The sequence below is a fragment of the Microtus oregoni genome, unplaced genomic scaffold (assembly GCF_018167655.1).
Source record: "Microtus oregoni isolate MIOR12 unplaced genomic scaffold, Mior012 000184F_ref0000333, whole genome shotgun sequence".
In the NCBI taxonomy this organism is placed as follows: domain Eukaryota; kingdom Metazoa; phylum Chordata; class Mammalia; order Rodentia; family Cricetidae; genus Microtus; species Microtus oregoni.
The window spans coordinates 366,354-375,000 of record NW_024544842.1 but is presented as its reverse complement, the minus strand read 5'-3'; positions in this window follow the sequence as shown (position 1 = coordinate 375,000).

The following is an 8,647-nucleotide window of genomic DNA, read 5'->3' as shown; positions in this document are numbered from 1 at the left end:
AAATCTTTGTTACAAAATAAATCTTAGTGCCCTTACATTACCTGACATCTCTGGATAATTTCCTTAGAAGGCAATTCTTCAAGATAAAATGGTTAACTAATCGGGACCAGGGAAGCATGGAACATCAGTATTATGTATATATATTCTAATATATATTTATAACACACATATAAAACATCAAGCTATGGTATGAGATACACAGTTGAATGTTCATTATCCTACTTTATTACATCTCTACCAGATAAATGAAAATACTGTCTTGAATACACACACGAGATCATTAATGTTTCTTATATTCTCTTCTATTAAGCATTTTTAACATTAACATTGTTAAATTGTGTTGACCAAAGAGCAAATGTTGTGAGTACATCATCTACCCTTAGACTTGTACTAAGGAGGTAGACACTTGAGGATCATGAGTTCAAATGTATCCCTGAATCATTACTAACATCTAGGCAAAACTGAATAACAAACAAGAAAATCTCAAGGGAATCTGAGAATTTGTGGAAATACGAAAAACAAAACCAGGAGCAACAACCCATCACCATTTCATAGATACTCTTACTTAAAAAGTATGATCACACACTGCCTGATATTTAGATAAAAAAAAATGAATCAATTAGATGATGGGGTTACCATTCTACACATTATAGTAGAAAAATACCTATCACTAAGTAAAAACACAACAGATTAACAAAAGTCACAGAAGAAATATAAGGACCACAAAATAAACTCCACTAAATGGATCTGTCACACATGGAGCACACTTTAGTATCTACCTCAAATGTTTCAAAGTAGAAACCACAATGCAGTGCTCTCTACCATCAGTCTTCAGTGAGCATGGTAAATAATTTACTTCCTTCAAGGCTATGATGAAAAATAAATGGATCATTATTTTTTTCTTGAAGCTGAAGACAACTGTAATGTCTAAAGCCTTTACAAAATCATTTTCAGAAAGCGTTTTCTTTTATGTGAGTTTATTCCTATTTCTGTCTTTTAATAGATACAAATAGGCTTTAAAATAGTTAGAGCACTAGAAACATGGCTGGGCAGTTAAGAAATGTTTGCTACCTGGACCAAGGTCTGATTTTTTTGACACCCTCCTGTAATTTCTGCAATAAAATCCTAGGATCTAATATATCAGAAACCAGCATGCACATTCACATACCCACACCATAATCACAATCAAAACAACTCTTTAAACATGTTTTCACTCATGAAAATTTTTCTCATGTAAGAATTCATTCCTATAATATAGGTGTTAAGGCACCTAATGGCTTACAGAGTTTTTCTTCACCATGAAGCAATCAGGCAGGCTTGAAGTCTGAGAAATCAATCCTTCTAAGTTGATGGAATCATTTGGGAAGACTTATGAAATGCTGACCTGCTGGAGGAAATAAGTCACTGGGGGTAGGCTTTTCTAGTTTATACTCTCTGATTCATGCTGTAGATCAAGGATTTGAGTTCTCAGCTTCCTGTTTTAGCTGTCATGTTAGACAGTTGTAGCCATAACACTTTCTTTCTTTCTTTTTTGAGAAAGTGTTTCTCTGTAGTTTTGAAGTCTGTCCTAGAACTAGCTTTGTAGACCATGCTGGCCTCAAACTCACAGAGACCCACCTGACTCTGCCTCCTGAGTGTGGGATCAAAGTATGCACCACCACTGTCCAGCTGTCATGTCACTTTCATGGTGATGCTGTATCCCGCTGGAGCCAAAGGCCAAATTAATTTTTATAAGTTGACCTAGACATTATATCACAACAACAGAAAAGGAACAAATATAAATCAATAAAGTTTTACACCTGAATCAGTGATTCCATTCAATTGAGGAGAAATATAAAATCTAAAAGGGTTACATTACTGTTAAAATTCATAGTGCAAGTGTAACAGCTCTGGGCGGAAGGAGTTATCCTGACTGTCAGAAGTCAGACTATACCTACAGCTATGAAAGGAAGGTAGTCTGGATATTTACAGCTGTGTGGAGAAAGATACGATGATCTGATGTGGGATTCCCCTCTGTGTGATGTGATTACCATTAATGAATAACAAAAATGCCTTCGCTTGTTGATAGGGCAGAACTTAGTTCGACAGGGATAACTGAACTGAATGCTGGGAGAAAGAAGGGCAGAGTAAGTGAGATGCCATGGAGATGCTGAAGACAGATGCTGGGAATTTTACCCAGTAAGTCACAGCCACAAGACCATACACAGATTAATAGAAATGGGTTAAATTTATATGTAAGACTTAGCCAATAAGAAGCCAGAGCTAATGGGCCAAGCAATTGTTTAATTTATACAGTGTTTGTGTGATTATTTCAGATCTAAGATAGCCAGGTGCCTGGGAACCAAACAAGCAACCTCCCTACAACACTGACTGTCAGAAGTCAGGCTATACCTACAGTTGTGAAGAGAAGGTATCTTGGGATGTGGGATTCCCCTCTGTATGCTGTGAACATGATTTATTACCATTGGTAAATAAAAAAAGTTGCTTTGGCCTACAGCAGAGCAGAATATAGTCAGGCTGGAAGAGAGAGAGAGAGAGAGAGAGAGAGAGAGAGAGAGAGAGAGAATAGGTGGAGTAAAAGAGATGTAGTTGTTCAAGCAGAAAGATGCCAGAACAGAACATTACTGATAAGCCACAGCCTGTGGTGAGATTAATAGAAATGGGTTAATTTAAGATGTAAGAATTAGTCAATAAGAATCTTGAGCTAACAGACCAAACAGTGTTGTAACTAATATATTTCCTGTGTGACTATTTGGGTCTAGATGGCTCCAGAAACTTCCTGAACAGTCTCAAATTACAATCCTGGATATCTACAGCTGATAGGAAAGCTACCCTGACTGTTATTAAGTCAGGCTATGCCTGAAACTGTGGAGAAAAGGTATTCTGAATAGTTATAGCTCTAAAGAGAAAAGTACCCTCACTGTCCTGTCAGGACATACCTACAGCTGTGAAGGGAAAGTATACTGGATACCTACAGCTATAAGGAGAAAGGAATCCTGACTGTTGAGAAGTCTGGCTATAACTGAAGCTGTGGAGGGAAGGTAGCCTGATACCTAGGGCTCTGAAGAAAATGGTAGCCTGATTGTTAGAAGTCAGGCCATACCTACAGCTGTGAAAGGAAAGTGTACTGGATACCTACAGCTATGACAAGAAAAGGTATCCTTGTAGAGGCCCCAAACCATGAGCCTATTTCCATCTTGTCTGAAGGTCAGAGTTTCAGGGTGGCAAAGTTGTTAACAGGTGTGGCTACACACCCTGACCTAAGGTGTGGTTGTTTTGTGTTTTGGATTTTAAGAGGGCCCAGGTAGATAAATCCACTCCCCCTTGAGCAAAGGTGAGAGAATTCAAACATACTTCTGCCCCTTCTTTTGAATTAAGATGTTTGGCCTAAGGAATGACTGCCTTTAGGATCCTTGGTCTAGGGTCGGTTCACTGCCTGAATAACAGAATGTTTTTCTCAATAATCAAGGACTTGATGGATCAAAGTATTGAAGCAAGTAACTGTTCTAGTTGTCCTTGGCATTGTGTTAAAGCAGTCTTTTGTCTTCTTCCCCCCGTTGTATTGGGGTATAAACATAATGGGAAATTAAATGCAGGCAGATTTACAGTATTCACTGAAACTCCCTGCCAGTACTATCCTATGCTTCTGCTTTATTATTTTCACTTGTGTCTTCATTCTCCTTACTTATTTATCTAATCCCCATACCCCTACCCTGGTAACGGGTATACTTGTCAAAGATGGTCCCTGACAAATACTGGCTATTGGGAAGTCCGGCTATATGTGAGGCTGTGTTCCAGTGGGAGATGTTCTCCATGCAGGATGTAGCAAAACTGCTCCTCTCCAAAAGAGCCATCACAGCTGGGCCCTGCTTCATTCTGCTAAGAGAGCTTCAAAGCAGACATGTCCATGGCTGTTCTGTTCCAATTCCCTAAGGGAGTTTCCCAGCAGAGGTGCCCAATGCTTCTCTGTTCCACTCCACTAGGGAGTTTCCTAACAGAGATGCCAATTTTTTTTCTCAGCTTCAGCCCAAATTGTTACTTCTCTGCTTCACTGGAGTTCATGGGAAACTTGCAGAAATGTTGCAGTCTCTGGTGAAGAGTTGCTACTTCTGCCCTGCTCCTTTAAGGGAGTTTGCCAGCAGAGGTGACCAAAGCTTCTCTGTTCCAATCCACTACAAAGTTTCTTACCACTACAGTGAAGGTCTTCACCCAAAACTCATTCAAGAAATTTATTTGGAAGGGAAGAATCCAGGAGAGGGGCTGTCTCTGCCAGGGCAGAAGCCAACTGAACAAGTACAGAACTTATATAGGACTTCTTAGTCACAGAGTATTCCCAGGGAGAAGGTTCTCAGGGTGGGAACTGGTTAGATGTCAATCCCTGATCTTGAACAATGCAGAAATTGGCTGGATTTCATGTTCAGGGGTTGGTAGATCTTGAGCTTAAGGATTAGCTGGTTTTGTGCTCAGTTGGTCAAGGGTAAAGTGTGTTTCTTTGGCTTTTGTTTTAGGGTCAAAGTATGTTCTGTCACTTGCCTTTCATAGTCTTTTAAGTCTGGTTTCAGGGTCAGGTGTTTCTTTCATTGGCTCTGGATTCAGAAACAAAGTGTATTTCCTTATCTTGCTTTTAGAGTCAGCATATATTTCTTTGTCTCCAGTTTCAGAGTCAAAATTATGTATTTCACTGGCTCTGATTTCAGAGTCAGGATGTGTTTTTTTGGCTGGCCCATTTAACCTACACATAGGACTTCATAAATTCATTTTACCATGAGTTTGTAAGTACAAACAGTATAAAAATGACATCATAATGCTTGAAAAGATTGTTAACACTGTCAAATTTATTTCTACAGAAGAAATAGCTCTGTGTTGTAGGCAGAAGATCCTTGTTCATTCCTGGCTGCCAAGACCCAAAATAATCACACAGAAACTATATTAATTAAAACACTGCTTGGCCTATTAGCTTAGAATTCTTTTTTGTTGTTGTTGTTGTTGTTGTTGAGATAGGGTTTCTCTGTGGCTTTGGAGCCTATCCTGGAACTAGCTCTTGTAGACCAGGCTGACCTCAAACTCACAGAGATCCGCCTGTCTCTGTCTCCCTAGTGCTGGGATTAAAGGCATGCACCACCACCGCCCAGCTACCTTAGAATTCTTATTAACTACCTCTGACATCTTAAATTAACTCATTCCTATTATTTTCTATTTTACCACAAGACTTGTGATTTACCAGTAAGATTCCAGGGCATCTGTCTCCTTCAGCAGATACATGGAGTCTGACTCCACTTTCTTTTCTCCTTTATCTCTGCTTGGAATTCCTGCCTTGCTCTATTCTGTCCTGCCATAGACCCAAAGCAGCTTTTTTTTTATTAAACAAAGACAACAAAATATATTCACAGTATACAGAGGGGAATAACAAATCACTGTGTAGCTGATTATAAATGTTTTGGCTAAAGATCTGACCAAATACTGTATAATAAGAAGTCCTCTTTTTTATTTCAGGTAGTCAATGTCTACTGTAATATGCAAAGATTTTAAAAGATTGCTGCAAACAAAAATTTTACTCCTATATAAAGCACAAATTTTACCACACTGAATACATTTATAGGGTTTCTCTGCAGTATGATTTTTTCTCATGATTTACATTATTCATACATGCAAATGCTTTATCACACTGATTACATTCATAGAGTTTATCCCCAGTGTGTGATCTTTTATGCATTTGAAGAGTACTGTGACGTACAAAGGCTTTACCACACTCATTACATTCATAGGGTTTGTCTCCAGTATGTGTTAGTTCATGTCTTTGAAGATGACTATGATAAACAAAGCCTTTACCACACTAATTACATACACAATGTTTCTCTCCAATATGGGTTCTTTCATACCTTTGTAGATGACTGTGACATGCAAAGGCTTTACCACACTGGTTACATTCATAGGGTTTCTCTCCAATATGTGTTCTTTTATGCTTTCGAAGGTTACTGTGACATGCAAAGGCTTTACCACACTGGTTACATTCATAGGGTTTCTCTCCAATATGGCTTCTTTCATGTGTTTGAAGAGTACTGTGATGTGCAAAGGTTTTAAAACATTGATTACATTCATAGGGTTTCTCTCCAGTATGAGTTCTTTTATGCTTTCGGAGGTAACTGTGACATGAAAAGGCTTTACCACACTGATTACATTCATGGGGTTTCTCTCCAGTATGGGTTCTTTCATGGCTTTGAAGATCACTATGATGTGCGAAGGCTTTACCACACTGATTACATTCATAGGGCCTCTCTCCAGTATGGCTTCTTTCATGATTTTGTAGATTACTGTGACGTGCAAAAGCTTTACCACACTGGTTACATTCATAGGGTTTCCCTCCAGTATGGGTTCTTTTATGCTTTCTGAGGTAACTGTGACATGCAAAGGCTTTACCACACTGGTTACATTCATAGGGTTTCTCTCCAGTATGGGTTCTTTCATGGCTTTGAAGATCACTGTGACGTGCGAAGGCTTTACCACACTGATTACATTCATAGGGCCTCTCTCTAGTATGGCTTCTTTCATGTGTTTGAAGAGTACTGTGATGTGCAAAGGTTTTAAAACATTGATTACATTCATAGGGTTTCTCTCCAGTATGAGTTCTTTTATGCTTTCGGAGGTAACTGTGACATGCAAAGGCTTTACCACACTGGTTACATTCATAGGGTTTCTCTTCAGGATGGGTTCTTTCATGCCTTTGAAGATCACTGTGACATGCAAAGGCTTTATCACACTGATTACATTCATAGGGTTTCTCTCCAGTATGGGTTCTCTCATGCCTTTGAAGATCACTGTGACATGTAAAAGCTTTACCACACTGATTACATTCATAGGGTTTCTCTCCAGTATGGGTTCTTTGATGCCTTTGAAGATCACTGTGACATGCAAAGGCTTTACCACACTGATTACATCCATAGAGTTTCTTTCCAGTGTATGTCTTTTTATGCTTTTGAAGATGACTGTGATGTGAAAAGGCTTGACCACACTCATTTCCTTCATAGGGTTTTAATCTAGTATGTGTTTTTTCAGGCATGTGAAGATGACCGTCACATGTAATGGCTTTAATACATTGAGTATATGCAGAAGTTTTCTCTCTAGTTTGACTTTTTTCATGCCTACAATGATAATGATACATATGAAAGTATTACTACATTTAGTACATTGTTGAATTTTTTATCTGTATGAATTAATTTTACAATTTAGTCCTATTTTAAAGAGGAATTATATGTTAACGTTTTATTACCATGTTTACAATTTTGTTTTTCCCCATAATTAAGGCTTGCTTTTCATCTTTAAAGATACATGATTCACATTTACAGAATCTATTTTCTACATGAGAATTTTCGTGTATTTGAAGAGAACTGAAAAAACTCAGAGCTTTACCACTCTTATTGCATTCATAATGTTTCCTCTACTGTGAGTGATACTACATTTGCTAAGTAAACTAGGACAAAGAGAAATATTTATACAGTCCTAGTACTCATGGTGCTTTTTTGAAATGTGAGATTGTTGATATATTAACAATGAGGCTATAAAACTAATTATTTGTATACTTTTACATCAAATTCAACAAGTATACTCAACATGGAGACTGCTACATATCTTCTGTTTGTTCTGAGAGAGAGGTATGCTATATCTTTTCACATCCCTATGCTCATGTGGCTTCTATCCAGAGTAACATATGATATACCTAGTAAAGGAAGAATAACAAATACAAGATTTCCACACTGAGTTCACACTTTATGTCCTCATAGACTTGTGGCATCTGGATTAAGGCCTCTCTACAACAGCTGCCCCTTGATTCATGACTCTAACGGCCCCCTCACTAAACTTAACACAGTCACAAGTATATGGGTTAAACTACCTTTTCTATGGACTATTAGTGTAATAGAGAGTTTTAGAGATATACTTATCATCTTTTCAACATGTATATCTTTTATAATGTGAATGATATGAAATAAACAGACAATTTTACAGTATAGTTCTCATTGTATTATGATTCAAATGGTAATATAAATTAAGACATTGTTTCCTTGACTTCTTTCTTAAAAGAATGACTTGCAAATGCAGTTCACCTATCTGAAATTAAGGTATATGATTTTGTGAGAATTTAACAATTATCAATGCATGTTCTTATATACACTGCTGCTTTTTTTAAACATATAGGATGTATTACAATTCTTCAGAGGTATTACCTTTCATGTCTTCTAGAACTTTGACAATGTTCTTCAACCTCATGGTCTTCCCAACTGTATCCTAAAATACAGTGCCAGACATTTTATATTAAAAATTGTAAAAAAAAAAATTTAGCTACCATTTGTAGCAAACCCTACAACCATGACTGATTTATTTACCCCATTCTTCTTTCTCAATCATATTACAAAAGTGCACCATTAACCAATGAACAGTTGTCCCCTTATTTGAAACATGAAAGATAATTCAGCCCTACCTATAGTAGTGAGGTTTCTGTAGGTCTCCACCATCACATCTTTGTAGAGATTCTTCTGGGAAGGATCCAGCAAAGTCCATTCTTCCCAAATGAAGTCGACATGCACATCATCATAGGTCACTGTATTCTAAAATATTCCATACATGTGTACAACCAAAAGCATGATTTTGACAA